At 42.2% G+C, this 17,759-nt stretch overlaps 2 long non-coding RNA genes across 2 annotated transcripts; both read left to right on the top strand.

Annotated features, from left to right (window-relative positions):
• The first annotated feature begins 15,375 nt into the window (after window positions 1–15,375).
• Window positions 15,376–16,137, top strand: LOC119284908. The gene is made up of 3 exons (XR_005139283.1): window positions 15,376–15,544; window positions 15,733–15,886; window positions 16,041–16,137. It is a non-coding gene; the product is annotated as an uncharacterized LOC119284908 (long non-coding RNA).
• A 197-nt stretch (window positions 16,138–16,334) lies between these two features.
• LOC119284846 lies at window positions 16,335–17,095 on the top strand. The gene is made up of 2 exons (XR_005139257.1): window positions 16,335–16,548; window positions 16,644–17,095. It is a non-coding gene; the product is annotated as an uncharacterized LOC119284846 (long non-coding RNA).
• Window positions 17,096–17,759: the final 664 nt, after the last annotated feature.

Genomic DNA, 17,759 nt, shown 5'->3' with positions numbered 1-17,759 from the left:
GTGGGGTTCAGAGGCAGGTGCAGTTGGACGGCGCCGTGCATCGTAGGCAATTACTAACGCACGTTTTGGGGGGGGGGGGTGGATTCAACGGGACTTTCCCCGCTGCAACATAAAAGAGCCATCCAAAAGCATCCAATCATCGCGTTAAACGGTGCCGAACCTTGCATACTGAGTTGACCAATACCCAAGATGGCAGGTTTCAACATCAGCACGAGGGCAACTCAGCAGGGAACTTTTGCTAAAAATGACTCAAAGTAGCCCCTGTAGCTGATTACTGAAAATGGTTCCTGTCGCCCTCTGCTGTAGAAGAAAGGAGTCGCTGCTATCGCCCTCAAATGCACTGACATGTCAGCCGCTAGGCTTCCATACAGGGTCTACACCTAGCATAAAGTACCTTTCAGAACTTCCCTCTTCGGTCATGGCGAAAATCAACAAATCAAAAATTTGAAACCTTATCCACAAAAAGTGCGGATCTCAAAGACCATCAACGGTTCCGATAGCACACACTCTAATTGATGTTGATAGCAAATCCATGCTCTCTCTCTCTCTCTATATATATAGGACAACACTATTCTAATCTCAGGATTAGAATAGTTATTTGGATCACAGCGGCCTATATAGGCGCGACGAGATCCTCCCTAGAAAAGAAAACGCACCCGAACCGGCCCGCTCCACTACCCGAGCACCACCTTCCCCGTAGGTGTAACACCCTCGATGCAACTACATCTCCCACGTGTCGAGGCACAACTTAGAGGCATAATCACATTGAAGGCATATGTCGCAAGTTAGGCAATCTTCACAACATCCCATGTAATATGGATAATAAAAGGGGAGATAACATAGTTGGCTTACACTCGCCACGTCAATCAAGTACATAAATAACATTACATCATCCAAACACTCATGGCCCTACTACGGCGCCAAAATAAAAGAGAACCCAACATGCGACACGGTCCCGATCACCCCCAACTGGGCACCACTACTAATCATCAGGAAAAGAAACATAGTATCGTTGAGAGTCTTCGTCGAACCCCCACTTGAGCTCAAGCGCGTCACCTGGAGCGGAATCATCAGACCCTGCATCTGGTGTAATAGTAATCTGTGAGCCACAGGGACTCAGCAATCTCGCACCCTCGCGATCAAGACTATTTAAGCTTATAGGTATGGCAGGGTAAAATATGTGGAGCTGCAGCAAGCGACTAGCATATATGGTGGCTAACTTATTCGCAAGAGAGAGCGAGAAGAGAAGGCAAAGCACGAGCGAGAAACTAGAGAACAACCCACGCAAACATTACTCCAACATCGTGTCCACTTCCCGGACTCCGCCGAGAAGAGGCCATCACGGTAACACACTCAGTTGATTCATTTTAATTAAGTTAAGGTTCAAGTTATCTACAACCGGACATTAACAAATTCCCATCTGCCCATAACCGCGGGCACGGCTTTCGAAAGTTCAAATCCCTGCAGGGGAGTCCCAACTTAGCCCATGACAAGCTCTCACGGTCAACGAAGGAATAGACCTCCTTCCAAGACGTTCCGATCAGACTCGGTATCTTGGTTCTTCAAGACACTTCGACAGGTTAAAACAAGACCAGCAACACCACCCGAATGTGCCGACAAATCCTGATAGGAGCTTCATATATCTCGTTCTCAGGGCACACTCAGATGAGCCAGACGTCGGGTAGGCCAGCCCAGAGTTGCCCCTGGTAGCCCCGGACATCGCTCGGTGGGACCAACACTCAGAGGAGCACTGGCCCGGGGAGGGGGGGGGTTAAAATAAGATGACCCTCAGGCTCCAAAAACCCAAGAGAAAAGAGGCTAGGTGGCGAATGGTAAAACTGATGTTGGGCATTGCTAGAAAAGCTTTAATCAAGGCGAACTATCAAGGGGTTCCCATTATAACCCAATCGCGTAAGGAACGCAAAATCCGGGAACATAACACCGATATGACGGAAACTAGGGCGGCAAGAGTGGAACAAAACACTAGGTGAGAGGCCGAGCCTTCCACCCTTAACCAAGTATATAGATGCATTAAGATAACAAGATAATATAATGATATCCCAACAAGTAAATAAATGTTCCAACAAGGAACGGCCTTCAATCTTCACCTGCAACTAGCAACGCTATAAGAGGGGCTGAGCAAAGCGGTAGCATAGCCAATCAAAGGTTTGCTAGGACATGGTGGGTTAGAGGTTTGACATGGCAATTTGGGAGGCTTGAAAGCAAATGGTAGGCATCGTAGCATTGGCATAGCAAAAGAGCGAGCAAACTAGCATAGCAAAGATAGTAGTGATTTCGAGGGTATGATCATCTTGCCTGCACAGTTGTTAGAGTTAACTAGATCCTCGAAAGCAAACTCAACGGGCTCCTCATTAGCGAAATCGTCTCCCGGCTCTACCCAAACAAGACAAACAAGCAACAAGGACACAATCAACCACGTGCAAGGATCAAACAATATGATGCAATGATGATATGCTATGCGGGATGCGATGCGGGATGCATATGCAAGATATGACAGGAAATGCAAGAAACTAGCCTCAACTTGGAAATCCAGGTGTGCCACTGGAAAGATTAGATGAAATCGCTTGAAAACGATATAAAGAACGCCGGAATCGGAGTTACGGTTTGGAAATGGCAAGCGATTCGAATATGGCACCGGTCTGCAATTTACAGCAAGTAGCCATCTAAATGCAACGAAATGAACATGCTACAGCACCCAAACAAGATAACAAAATACATGGCAGGGATGCATACAAGATGCTTAACAAAATTCTAGCACTGAGCTACGGCCCATTCATCCATTAACAGGTTCAAACAAGCATGGCAAAAATGCATATGGTAAACAGATCCAATAAAATTAACACTTGTCTGGAATCTCAGATCAGATAGCACTCTTCGGAGCAACAAAACTACATGCTACAGGACCTGAACATAGCAAAGTAAAGCATGGCATGGAGCTACTCAAAGAGCTTAACAAAAGTCCCTTAGTGACCTTGAGCCAAAAGGGATCAGAAAATACAATTGCAAGCATGTGAACATGGCAAAAACATATAGATCACAGACTTAGTGAAAACTGAAACATGCTCAAACATAACTTAAGTAGGCATGTTTACGAGCTCGATGCACTCACTACAGGGCAAGTCATGATAAGATAAGCATACACTCATTAAGAACACACAAAACGCAAGCTAGACATGGCAAGAACAATAGCATAGCATGCACGGATCAACTACAACATCATCGGCAAAATTGCAAACAAGTTGACAATCTGCCCAGATTCACAAAGTAGCAAAAATAGAGCTCGATTGACTCAAGCTAGGGTGCTCCATAATTGCAAACAAAGACATTGATGGATAGAGCACTACAATATTATCAAAACATCATTAATGATCATCCTCAAAAGAGGCACGGATCACTAGGAAACAACATGAACATATGTCATCATGAGATAAACAGATCAAGGACTTAGTGGAATTGCTAAGTCCCTGAAATCAAAATTAACAAGTGCACCACTTTGCAAGCTTGTGCAAGTCACCACACACATCACAAAAATACATGGGTTGCACCTCTGGAAAGATGACAAAACCCTTATCAAAACATATGTAGAGCACATGGGCATAGCATGCACATATTAATCATGGCAAAAATGATAAAAACCTAAATGGAGCAGCAGATCTGACAATTATCTCAAGTAGCCCTCTTCTAACAGCATTTCGGGCATCAAGATGAACTCAAATGAAAATGATGCAATGGAATGAAATGATGTACTCTCTGAGATGAACATTTTGATATGCTATATGCATGAATCGGAGCTACAGATGCAAAGATACGATGCTATGAACATGGGCACTTGGATCTGGGATTTCGGGACTAAAGAAAAAATTCAACCTAGGGTTTACTGTTCATCGGATCCGGATCCAGATCGACGCACGGGAACTGAGGCGCGTCGGAGCACTGTTCACCGGGGAGTCGCCGGAGTTGGTGGGGCTTGCCGGCGCGAGGGGAGGAAGAGGCCGGAGTGGCCGCGGCGCTCGCCGGCGTTGGCGCGGCCGGAACGGGGCGGCGAGACGGCGGTGGTGGCCGACGTCGAGTGGCGGCGGTGTCGGCTCCGGCGACGAGGCGGCGGGGCGGCGCCGGCGCGGTAGAGGTGGAGGAAGGCGGCCGACTACGAGGGAGATGGAGGCGCGGGCGGCGGCGCGAGGCGTCGTGGGCCTCGGGGGCCGGCCTTGGGCTCCTGGGCCGCGCGGCGGGAGGCGGCGGCGGCGTGGACACGTGGCAGCCCCTCAGTGGCTGCGGGCGGTGGCGGCGTTTGTCCGGGCCGGGACGGACATGTCCGGGCGCGCGAGGGTGGATCTAGGGTTTCGGAGGTAGAAGAACGGGAATCTCGGAGGGGGTCTTTAAATAGGCATAGGAGGAGTTAGGAGAGTCCAAATGAGGTGCGGTTTTCGGCCACGCGATCCTGATCGAACGCTCTAGAAGATGGAGAGGGTTTAGGTGAGTTTTGGGCCAACTCGGAGGGGTGTTGGGCTGCAACACACACAAGGCCTTTTTGGTCCCTCGGTTAACCGTTGGAGTATCAAATGAAGTCCAAATGATACGAAACTTGACAGGCGGTCTACCGGTAGTAAACCAAGGCCGCTTGGCAAGTTTCAGTCCAATCCGGAAATGTTTAATCCCCACACACGAAAGAAAGCTAGAAATGACCACCGGAGGAGAATGAAGCGCCAGAATGCAAAACAGACAATGGGGAAAATGCTCGAATGCATGAGATGAACACGTATGCACATGATGACATGATATGAGATGCATGACAACGACAACAACACACGGAGACAAAGACCCGAACCCGAGAAAATAAAATAACTTAACGCCGGAAAGGACAAGAGTTGGAGTACAAAGTGGGAAAGTTACATCCAGGGTGTTACAGTAGGCTTCCCCAAACCTTTCCACGCCCGCCTCAAATTCTGCCACCGCGGCTCCCCAGCCCCTCAACGCGCCACCGCCGCGGATCCCCACCGCCTCCAGCGTCGCCGCCGTAGATCCCCACAGCCTCCACCCACCAGCCCAATCCACCGACGCCGGCTTGCCCCCACAACCTAGCGAACCGCCGCCCCCTCTCCCGGATCCGCGAGCCCCATTGACGCCCGCTGCCGGCCACCGCCAAGATCTCGCGCCACCACCCACCACCACCAGGAGGCCCCCCATCTACGCGTGGATCCTGTCTTGCCAAAGGTTCCCCAGGACGGAGGAACACAGGGCTGAGCCGCCGGCGTCGGGAGGAGCAAAACCGGGGCGGAGCTAGCCGACACCAGGACAAGCTCGCCGTGCCTCACCCGGCCACCTCTTCCCGAGCTCGCTGGCGACAGAGGAGAGCTCCTACTCAATTCATGGTTTGGCGTGGGTCTCCTATCAACCTGCGCCGCCCACCATCTCCCCTTCCCAAGCCGACGCCCCGAGCTCCGATGTGGACGACCCCTTGATGCCCCTGTCGTGCCACCCTCTCTTTCTTTCCTGCTTCCCATGGCTATGTAGTTAACTGAACTTCAGATAAAGGAGTGATTGCTCTGCTCTACCACCGGCCTTCAGATTATTGCAATGGCCCAGATTGTTTGTTCAGAGACTACATCTTGTGCTCTGTATCTTTTGCAGAATATGTGATGAAATGTTGCTGGTCCCTGTGTATTTTTGATTCCACACTTCTGCGCCTACTTAGCAAAAATGCATATGTGCAAGCTCTAATGATTTACAACTTCAAAGTTCAGGAAAAACACAACCGCGGAAGTTCAGATACAAAACTGTATGACGTTCAGATATAGAAAAAATGACCTTTTTCTTTGAAAACGTTACCTGACATGCTTTGGCAGATGATTGTGGTGTATTGTTGAAAACTTGGACAAAAAGTAGTGAAATATGTTTGAAAAATGCATGCAAGATGTACAATAAAAAAAGCAAATTGTAAGCTGAGTGATTTTTTGTCTTTAATTTTAGCAAAAATGAGAAAAAAATTCAATCACCCCCTTTGTAAAGTTCACACATGAATTCATGAGAGAAGTTCAAAAATAAAAAAGCATAAGTTCAGATACAGTAGAAAATGGTTCAATTTAAATTTTCATAGTGAAAGCATATATTCTAGAATTTGGAGAGCTCATGGAAACAAAAATCGGCACCAGAAAAACACCACCAACGAATCAAAAAAAGAAAGCTCTTAAACACGGTGAATTAGAAAAATTGTTCAACACGTAAAGTAGTGTCATTTTGATGGCTTTCTAAACCATATATCTTTTGCTCAATGTCAATGAGCATTTTAGGAGTTATGGGTAAAAAGCAAAGAGAAGTTCTTAGTGAAAACAACCAGCGGTTCAACTACTACATGGAGTGTGTTCATATAGAAGAAAATAATAAAAAAAGGCAAAGTCTAAAGAGAATGAAAAGGCAAAGGCAAAGTTCACGTAGTCGTCCCAGGAAGTTCAAAAATTCTGGTAAAGAAGGTTCACCGTGTATGATTTTGCTCTTTCCGGTGTTTGCTCATATGACCAGTTTAAAATGCACAAACCTAGATATTTTTGGTTGAAAACTTACGGAAATAATATTTACAATGCAAAACAAATGAATAGGTATCCAATTTTCCTTTAAAAAGTATAAAACTAAGAAGTTCAAATTTAAATAACACATTAGTTCGATATCTATATAAAAGAAATAGATTTTCCCTATTTCTAAAAAATAAAACCAAGAAGGTCAAATTAAAATAACAGAGCAGTTCGATACTCATTAAAAATTTTGATTTTTCCCATTTCTAAAAAATAACCAATTTTTTTCGAAAATAGTTTTTCCTCGTTTCTAAAAAATAAGAGAGAAAGCCAACTCATAATAAGAGAGCAGTTCAAAAAAAGTTTAAAATGAATTTAAAAAATAGAAAAATCTGAAATAACTCAGAAGGTCGAAAAACCATAGAACTTCAAATTTCAAAAACCCTAGCACTTCAATTTGAAATAACCGAGAAGGTAAAAAACCTATAAGTTTGAATTTAAAAACCTAGAAAATTGTTTGCTTATTCAAAACCATAATTTCTCTAAGAAGTTCAAAGTAAAAAAAAGAGAGAAGTTTGAAGGATACAAAAACTTAGATGTTTTCTCGTTACTAAATAATAAAATGAAAAAGTTCAAATAAAAAAGGAAAAACTAAAAAGGTTTTAAAAGAATTTTCTTGTTTTTAAAACCAAAAGGTCAAAATAAAATGACGAAGTGGTTCGATGTTTATTAAAAAATTGGATTTTACCTTCTTTAAAAAAACTCCAGTATCTGCTATTATGAAAGAATCGACCATGAAGATGAAAAATTAAAAAGTAGTCAAATTTATGTTTACTTAAAAGTCGAACAAAAACTTTACTCAAAGCATAAAATAATGTGGATTTCAAATTAAAATAACATAGAAGTTCAAAGTAAATTAAAACCTAGAATCTAGAAGCGCAAAAAACAAAAACAAAAAAGAATGCCATTTTGGGGAGTTTTCCCCAATATTAAAGATTGAAACTAAGATGTTCAGTTTTAAAAAATGGAGTAGTTCAATGTATGTAAAAAACTCAGGTTGTCTTGTTACTAGAGAATAAAACCAAGAAGTTCAATTGGAAAAAGTAAAGCAGTTTGATATTCATTTAAAAACTTATTTTTCCTGGTTACTAAAGGAGAAGACCAATAAGTTCAATTCAAAGTAATGAAGAAGTTCGATGTTTCTAACAAAACTCCATTTTTCACATTTCTAAAAATGCGCAAAGAAGGTCAAATAAAAAAGTTAGAGCGGTTCGATGTCTATAAAAAACTCAAACTTTTTTCATTACTAAAGTGAAATAGAGAGAATTTCAAATTGATATTAGCCAGAAGTTCATGTAATGCATGGTGTGCATTTCGTATGAGAAAACAAGAATAAAAAGGTAAAAGTCTAAAAAAATTGTTGCTAGAAGTTCAAGTGCTCGACCCGAGAAAGTTCAAAATTTTTGTGAGAGAGGTTGAACAAAAAATATGTGACATAAGTTCAAGGTGAAAACAGCGGGACGTTCAACTACTACACAGAATGCATTTCAGATAAGAATGTAACAATGGAAAATAAAAACCTTAAAAGTTTTGTTGCAAGAAGTTCACGTGCTCCTCCTAGCATAGTTCAAAATTCATGTGCGAGACGTCCGTCGTTCATTTACATGTTGAAAAAAACCCGCAAAGAACAACGTTGTTTTGCCATTTTAAAAACCGCTGTCAAACGACAATGAATTTGGAACACCTGTCTACATGAAAAACTTGCTGCTATTCATAAGCTTTCCAAAGGTATATTATGTGCAACATTTCGATGAACAGTTTAATATTTTCATTTATACCATTTAAAACATGTTTTTATGTATTCAAAAAATTCTTATCTATTGAAAGCAGTTCATAGTGAAAACAACGAGAAGTTCAAGTGCTGCAAGGAATGCATTTCAGGTGAGAATGAAAATATAGAGAAAAAAAGCATAAAAGGTTTGTTGAAAGAAGTTCAAGTGCTTTGTCCAGGGAAGTTCAAAAATTCTTGCGAGAGAGGTTCACCTCGTATTTCCATGTTTGATTTTTCCGTATAAAATTCGAATACAATTCTTACTCAAAAATATAAAAAGGTGAAGTTCATATTGAAACAACAAAGAAGTTCGGAGTTTATTAAAACCTAGGATTTACCTGTTCAAAAAATAAAAAACATAACGCCATTTTTTGTACTTTTAAAAACAACTCATAAACGAAAAAATGGTCGCTAGAAGTTCAAGTGCTCGGTGAGGAAAAGTTCAAAAAATTCTTGTGAGAGAGGTTCACCGTGTATTTAGATGTCCAAAATACGTAAAAAAATATGTTGTTTTTTGGGTTTTAAAATAATTCTCTCAAACCAGAGAGAAGTTCAAAATGATAATAACCAGAAGTTCACGTACTGCATGGTGTGTGTTTCGTATAATAAAAATACAATAAAGTAAAGTAGAGTGAAGTTCAAACAGACATTCCCCAGAAGTTCAACTACTTCACACAGTGCAAAAAACAGCACGTCAAAAACAGAGTGAGGTTGAAACAGACATGCCCGTGAAGTTCAACTACTTCACGCAGTGCATTTCCGTTCGCGATGAACGTAGAAATCATGATCTCGCCTACCTCAAAACTACAGGAATATCATTTTTGTAAGTTTCAAGTCCTCGGTTGGAGAAAGTTAAAAAAATTTATTGTGAGAGAGGTTTGTACAAAAGGAGTAGCATTTGTGTAACATTGACGAATGGATGAGGAAATTACAAACGAAAATACGGCATAGAAGTTCAACGTGAAAACAACAGGAAGTTCAACTACTACGCTGAATGAATTTCAGATGAAAAACTTTTAAAATCATCACGAGTATGAAAAAATGATTAATACGGGAAAGTTGCGTGTTTACAACAGCTTTCCATCGGTATATCACCCGCTCAATTCCCGTGAGTGGATGGAGAGCTAAGAGCAGTGGATGAAGATCTACTAGCAAAAAAATCACGTGAAAAACAGAGTGAAGTTCAGGTACATGCGTCGAGAAGTTCAGGTTCTTCACCCGGTGCATTTTCAAAGAATCTGTTTCGCGATAGAGGCAGAACGAACGATCCCACCGTTTTCGAAATTACTTGGAAACGGCTAGGAATCAGAGAAAACCATCAACACAAAAAAGTTTCGCATTTTCCGTAGCTTTTCAATGGTATATTATTTGCCCAATTCCGATAAAGTTTGTAGAAATTACGGTGAAAATACATTTTCGCCATTTTTGAAACTGACTTAAAACCATAAAGAATTGGGAGAAACAATACATACCAAAAAGTTTCGCATTTGTTCAAGCTTTCGAACGCCATATCATTTGCTGCATTCGGACACACGGTTAAAAAATTAGCTCGAAAATACAAACTCGGTAGGACTTGGATCATTTTCTAAATTACTCTTAAACCATTCAAAATTAGAAAAAAAATTCAAGATGAAAAAGTAGCACATTTTCATTAGCTTTCCAACGCCATATCATATGCCTCCATTGGATTAGCCGTTTAGAAATGACATTGAAAAAACTAACTCAGCTGTTCGGTTTACGAAATTTTACGTTTTTTCAAATTACTCTTTAACCATAGGGAATTAGAGAAAACTTTCAACATGTGGAAGGAGCGGTTTTGCAGCAGCTTTCCAACGCCATATTATATGCCTCATTCCGATAAACGGTTTAGAAATGCGATCGAAAATACGATTCACGTTTTCTGTGCGAAGGAAAAACGGTTTTCAAAACTGCTCTTAAACCGCTTATATTTTGCCAAAAAATTAAGTTGGGTCATGATACTGGTGTCCATAGCTTTCCAACGGTATATGGCAAGCCCCATTTGGGCAATGTTGGCGGAAGTTCAACCTAGTTCACAAGGAAGTTCAACGTACTACTGGCAGGGCAGGTCAGGTTGTGATCAGAATAGTGTTTATATATATATATATATATATATATATATATATATATATATATATATATATATATATATATATATATATATATATATCCGAGAAGGAGCTGTGGAGCTAGTTATAAATGACTGTGCCACACTACCCGGTGAACGATCGTGTTTCAAGAGTGCTCCCATGAAAAATCAAATCATTCATCTACTTTCCAGTATATTTTTTTTGTTCTTTTGAGGACAATTACTCTCGCACTGCCATGTCTTTTATGCAGAAAAATTCTTCAATATAAAAGAGACCAATAAGCTACAGGTATAGAGATCCCGTGCGCATCATCCAGTGGTTCAGTCTACAATGATATAAGGAGGCCGTACTGGCATATATCTGCACCGCAGTTCTTAACAAATGGGCATTCAACTGTCAACATGCTGGGGGCTGACCTAAATCACAGGCAAACACGCCACTCGTCATGCGGTGGTCCAGTCTACATCGATTCACCCAGACATCGCCTATATCGTTGTCCAATGGATATGTACAAGCCGCCGCACTGCGGTCCGGGTTATTCCAACAACTCTGAAGCAAGGCATGACAATTTAGCCTCTGCCTGCACCGAATAATTCAATGGATAGGGCACATAAGTCGCTGCCACTACATTTTGGTTAAACAACCAGCTGGGATGAACCGCTGGCCGGATTACTAACACAAATCATATGAAGTCATTTATAACCTGCCATGATCAACCTCAAGTTTCCATGGATTCATATTGCGTTATCAACACCAAGGATATATAAGGAGGGTTGCGAAGATCATACTCGCCACCTTGCTTCCAGCTTTAACATATTACAATGTTCTGCTGTTCAGCTATATGCCGGTTTATATCACGGTCAAATATGGAGAATCTCAAGCCAACTCCTCGAGTCGCCTTGAGACTCGGGGGATACAATGATATGACTCAACAAATGTTGCCGGTTTTCAGTGAAGTCAAGAACCCCAGGACGGTGGAGGGAAAGATAACCCGGTCTCGGAGGCTACTACTATATTGATGAAAATTTAAAGGCCGTCAGAAAATTTCCGGCTTAAAAAGTATATGACAATTACAAAATCCTGGTTCAATGAAGAAATTCCGGGTCATCATAAAGGATTCTGGTTCAAAATCCGGTTCAAGAGACATCTCTCTCCCATAAAGCGTTGAAGCTATCAAATATCCGGTTTAAAATCCGGTTCAAGGGACGCCAGTCTTACAGAAGCTCTCAAATATTCGGTTTACAATCCGGTTCAAGGGAAATCTGTCTCCTACAAAGTTCTGAAGCTCTCAAATCCGGTTTAAGAATTCCCAGTTCAAAAAGAACTAATCTCTCGCAGGTTCGAGTTTAAAGGCCGTCAGAAAAATTCTGGCTGAAAATGAAGATTCCGATTTAAGATCCGGTTCAAGGGAAAGATGTCTCCCATAAAGCTTTGAAGCTCTCAATATCCGGTTTAACATCCGGTTCAAGAAGAAGTTATCTCTTGCAAAAAATTAAAGATTGCCAAAGAGAACTTGCTGCCATGATGCGCGGTTCAAACATGGGCATCCTACCTTATTGGTTTATCATATTATTGATCATTTGGGGGCTTCCTGCTTGTTGATCACAGCTGTGACTACCCTATTAATACGGATATCAAGCCAATATTATCATAAGAGCACAGCTCTGGTTACTTCGGTAATCTGGCTATCAAGCTAATATTATCATAAGGGGCCAAAGAGAGTCTGCTGCGCAGCACAACTCAAACATGGGTATCCCTTGAGCACATCTCACAATATCACTTGGGGGCTATGTTCGAACCATAGTCACACCTATTGATAGCCATAAGGGCAACATGGAAATCACTTGGGGGCTTGGTCGTATCCGAACCATAGCTACACCTCTTGATAGGCATAAGGCCACCAGGAAAATCACTTGGGGGCTATGGGTTCGAACCATAGTTACACCTCTTGATAGGCATAAGGGCACCAGGGAAATCACTTGGGGGCTTGGTCGTATTCGAACCATAGCTACACCTCTTGATAGGCATAAGGCCACCAGGGAAATCACTTGGGGGCTTGGTCGTATTCGAACCATAGCTACACCTCTTGATCAGAGCAATGCCACAGTTATGACTACTCGGGGGCTCTGGTCATATCCGAACCATATCTTAAACCCTCTTGATCATACACATACATCATCATATATTGCGTCATACATTGCATCATCATTACCTCATCATAGCATGTATCATATGGGCACGGATATACCGGTTTATATGGCAGGAATCGGTTTTCAAACCAGGTTATATTATTCAAATCACATGGCTAGATTTTTATTATGGTTATCAATAACCAATATTATGATCGAGGTTTTCAAAGTCGCTTTAGCGCAATGGATATAATTTATTCTACAATGGAAGGAATAGTCCCGAGTCGCTGCAGGCTTACGACCCGGCACTTGGGGGCTACATTATTCAAGTTGGGATTACATCAAATACACAAGTCTCATGTCACTGCAAGCATGCACCATGACACTTGGGGGCTAATGTAAAGTCATTATTTGCTCACCTTATTGAAGACCCGACTCATCACAATGTAAAGAGTCGGCCCTTTGGGACTACCAATTGCTCCTGTCAACAATTCAAGATGCATAAATCTTAATCCATTATATTGAAAGGTCTGCTACTCAGTTGGTACAACACAAATCTCTTAACCTTGTGGACGTGGGTTCAAGCCCCATGGTGGGGGTTACATCATATGAGGTTATTTTCAATGAAGTATATATAAAGTCCCAGCTCAATATTATATTACTGAGCCGGCCCTTGGGGGCTACACGTTGCTGTTACGATTTACATGATCATATTTATAAAGTCCATGCTCATTATTACATAATATGGAGTATTCAGTTTTTATTAGTGACTGAGATGAACAACATGGATTTCTTCAAAGTGGAAGTATTTATATTGAAGCAAGTCTTAAGTTATCACTTTGTTCTACTCAAGACTTGGGGGCTACAGGTAATATGTATATAAGATCAATTACATGACCCGGTGTCAACAACAATTATGACCCGACATTGTCTGTTTTATAACCCGACAATTTTGATAATAATAAACCAGCAAGTTTTACATCTTCAAGCCAGCTGAAAGTTAGATGAGTATTTCAAGACCAATATTTTTTAATCCGGCGCTTTGGAAGCCGGTTCAAGTGGATTATTTCTTACAATATTTCTCTAGAAGAGATCAATGTCAGCAAATTGACTCTGAAGCTGGCTTATTGACCCGGATTTCTCAAGAAAAGTATCTGGATTTTTTGCATTCACAAAGTTTGAACGTATCTACTAAAGGAGATTTGCTATGAGTTCATGGGCATGTATCAAGAAGGAAATGACAAGGACTTAAAGATGATCAGGTGCCGGTTTAGAAGAATTTTTAACTCAGACTACGACTTGTGAATGTTGTTCTTGTGTTTGTTTTACAGGATAAGTTTAACATGCATAAATCCAAATTAAACTGGGGGCTAATGTCGGGGATATACCCTGCGGTATGACCCGGTCGGACTTGGCGATTTACTTGAGACCCGGTTGACACTTGGCAATTCACAGGCGACCCGCCCTGTGACCAGACGGTTTACATGCAACCTGCCTGAACATTATGACTCACTGGTAAGCCAGCGGGCGGGACAGACGGATGACTGGGCCCAAGGCCCGGAAGGCTGGTTTATGTTAATGGTGGGCCAGTTTAAGAGGAAAGGCGTGAAGAATATTTTACCTTACAAGGAGTTAAGACCCAGACTTGTATCCGGTTTGTATTAGAAGGTAGACTAGTCCTAATCCTAATAGGACACCACATGTAACCCGCCCCTTCAACATATATAAGGAGGGACAGGGCTCCCCAAAGAGGGACGGGCAAACAAGAAACAATCTCTAGGGCTAGACACAAAGGGGGAGCTAGCTTATGCGGCGACTCTCTCATGAGCATAATGAGATCTAGCCAGAAACAACATGTAGGGTTATTATTGGATGATGTTTCTCGAGGCTCGAAGCTGTCTAAATCATCCTCTTGTGTGTTGATTCGCCCTGCGTCTCTCATCCTGATCAACCCCTCTCAAGCTACCACATAGATGCGTTGGCCTCACGACTAAGTCCTGGCACTAGGACATCTGCCGTGACAATTCCATGACAGGAGGGTAGGACAAAAGATCCCATGCAAGTCTCTACTACCTAAAAGAACCGTAAGGTTCCGTTTCCCCTCTTACGTCCCTTCCTCAGCCGGTTTCGTCCGCCTTCGACCATCGTCGGTTCAAGTTTTTTTTTCACGCACAATCGTCCCTGCCGAAAACATCGGGATGCAATCCCATCTATAGCACCGATCCACCCCACCTCACCTCCGTCCTGGGCGGCTCGGCGCTGCCTCCTCCCCTCCCAAGCACGATCCCCCAAGCACAGCCGCCGCCACACCCCCGTCAGAGTACACCTCCCATACTCCTCTCTCTCTCTCTCTCTCTCTCTCTCTTGGAGCCGTCGTCGCTCCCCATCCACCCGGCCTGGCGTGCATCGGATCGACCTTGCCCCCTCTCCTTGCAACGTGGAAGATGGAAGGGGCGGCCAGTCGGCCACCAATCTGATGGCGGCGTGGTCATCTACCTCCTCCCCTCTCCCCATGTTGGTCCAGCCTGTCTTCTCTACCAGATCTGGCGGCCGCGTCGGCGAAACTGCTGGCAGTGACATGATTCGCGGGTGTGGCGATAGGAAGCATCGATCGGTCGTCTTTGAGGCCGCCTACCACGGCGATCCCGCAGTCCAGCCTCCCCGCCTCCAAGATGTGGCCTGCACGAGGCCATCTTCTCCTTTCCTCGGTGGCGTCCGTCCAATGAAGAGCTACACCGTCGTGGCACCACATGACTTGTGTTGTACCCTCGCCCCGCGGCCCTTCTATGCTGGGAGGAGGCAGCGTTTGTCCATAGCACCCCATGTACCACATCATCATTCCTTTCTTACTTAGTGTCATACAAGTGATGCAATCATGATTTGCTAGCCTTTTAACATATCCCTGATGGAGTGGAGTGGAGGGGACAGCCGGATTGGAAATACAATAAGGTAACATTTCTGTACAAGATAATTGCTTGAGTTTTTTCCTCTTCTCTAATCAAGTCGATTGCTGTGTTAGAAGGTATGTAGATGGTTACAGGTGCAGCTACATCTAAAGATTTCATTCTTAAACGTCAAATAAAGCAACCAAATATTTTATTTGTTCCCTAATGATCATATTTGGGTTATTTCTTTAGGATGGTGCATGGAGAACATGCTCTGTTGCCATCTTCATCCGCGAGTTGGCTCCCAAATCTAAAAGGCGCGTCTGACGAAACAGGAGTGTAACAGGGCACGGCTGCTGAACCAGGACAACCACATATGAGTTTTTGATTTCTTATTTGTTCGTCAGTGAGTCCATAGCATAGGATTACACCATACATCATTCTTCCCATCATTTATGTTTTGCAAATGAGATATGCAATTTTTCTTGGTATCTTGGATAATCATAGTCTGGTTCTTGAAGTGCAAAAATTAAACTGATCTAAGTTATTTTCTTTTTCAGGACCTGGTCACAAATAATGAGTTTGAGACAAACCTTGTGTCATGTGTTATCGCACTCAGATATTGGAGCCTTGGAGAATGTAAAAGAAATGTTAAACAGTTAGATGTGGCCCCTCTAAACTTACTTGAATTGCTCAGCAAAGGTCCGCGATTAATGGTACCCATGTACATTTAGTAGGCCGAGTTGCCGAGTTGGTCTTGCTATATTGTATTCGGGCATAGTCTTGAAATTTCATCAAAAATAAGTTCAAGCATGATATTTAAAATCAATTCTGGAAGAATGACCTAACACACCTGAACATAAGAAAACATAAGGTGGCTAAAAAATATATTGAACCAAATGTGCCTGACTGAATTTTATTTGGAAAAAGTACTGGATTTTATTTGGGAGTACAATAAGCAGTTATGTATAATCTTCTGTCTTGCAAACTGGAAATGAAAACTAATTATCATTTTTTGCTTTCTGACTTGCAATGCAGAATGTGAGAGCTTATACCCGCATAAAACAAGTAAGTGTTACAAAGTCTTTCAATGGTGGTCTTGTATACCCTCATAATTACTGTCGTTGTAGTCGTCATGTATAAATAGCAAGATTCTTTTTCAGTTTTTTCTTGGGCGTCGATGAGCACAGGAGCTCGGAGGAGGCCACCATGGAGCTGACGTGACCTCGGCAAACAAAACATGTAAAGAATGAGAACGACGAGGCGAACCAATACTACAGAGGAGCTGGACCATAGGGAGGTCTTAATTTTAAGTAGCAATCTTGGTTGCTAGCATATGTAAGATTTGAAGTATCTATCCACCTTTAAAATAGTAGTGTCTAAATACTAAATAATGATTATAGTGATTTATGACAATCAGGTACCGTTTGGTTTAGCATATAAGTGTCTAGATACTAAATATAAGTATCTATCCACACTTTGGTTTAGCAATCAGGTACCGTTTGTTGCAAAGGAACTATATTTATGAGGGACTTCCTGATGATTTAGTGATTTATGATTCCTACAAGTATATAGGAATATTTCAGCTCCATCATAGGAAAAATAATCTGAAATAGAGTTCCGGTTTGGCTATCATGGTGTTTACAGTCCATTATTCATGCTTGCTTTGGCACTTGTGTGTTAAATCAATGCTTATGTATCTTATTAATGTTGATCAAAATATCATGTTTGTAAGATCTCCCGTAGCAACGCACGGGCAATTACCTAGTTCTTTTAATAAAGCATGTATGACTACTTACGGAATACGTGCCTACATTATATCAATGAACTGGAGCTAGTGCCATATCGCACTAGGTTATAACTGTCACTTGATGAATATCATCCAACAAGTCACCGATCCAATGGCTATGAACTTTTCCATATTGTTTCTGCTAAGTTACTACTCCTATCATCACTGTTACACTTGCTACAAAATTATTGCTATCACTGTTATGTTACTATTGCTGCTGCTACCACTATCAAAACTATCAAACTACTTTGCTACTGATCACTTTGCTGTAGATAATTAATCTCCAGGTGTGGTTGAATTGACAACTCAGCTGCTAATACCTTCAAATATTCTTTGGCTCCCCTTATGTTGAATCTATAAATTTGGGTTGAATACTTTACCCTCGAAAACTGTTGCGATCCCCTATACTTGTAGGTTATCACGCCCCCTAGTCCAATTTGGACTGCCCTTGGGGGGGGGCAGCTTGTGGCCTTCCCTCTCCTACTCCCTT

Source organism: Triticum dicoccoides, chromosome 1A, assembly GCF_002162155.2.
Source record: "Triticum dicoccoides isolate Atlit2015 ecotype Zavitan chromosome 1A, WEW_v2.0, whole genome shotgun sequence".
In the NCBI taxonomy this organism is placed as follows: Eukaryota; Viridiplantae; Streptophyta; class Magnoliopsida; order Poales; family Poaceae; genus Triticum; species Triticum dicoccoides.
This window is presented reverse-complemented; position numbering and strand designations above follow the sequence as displayed.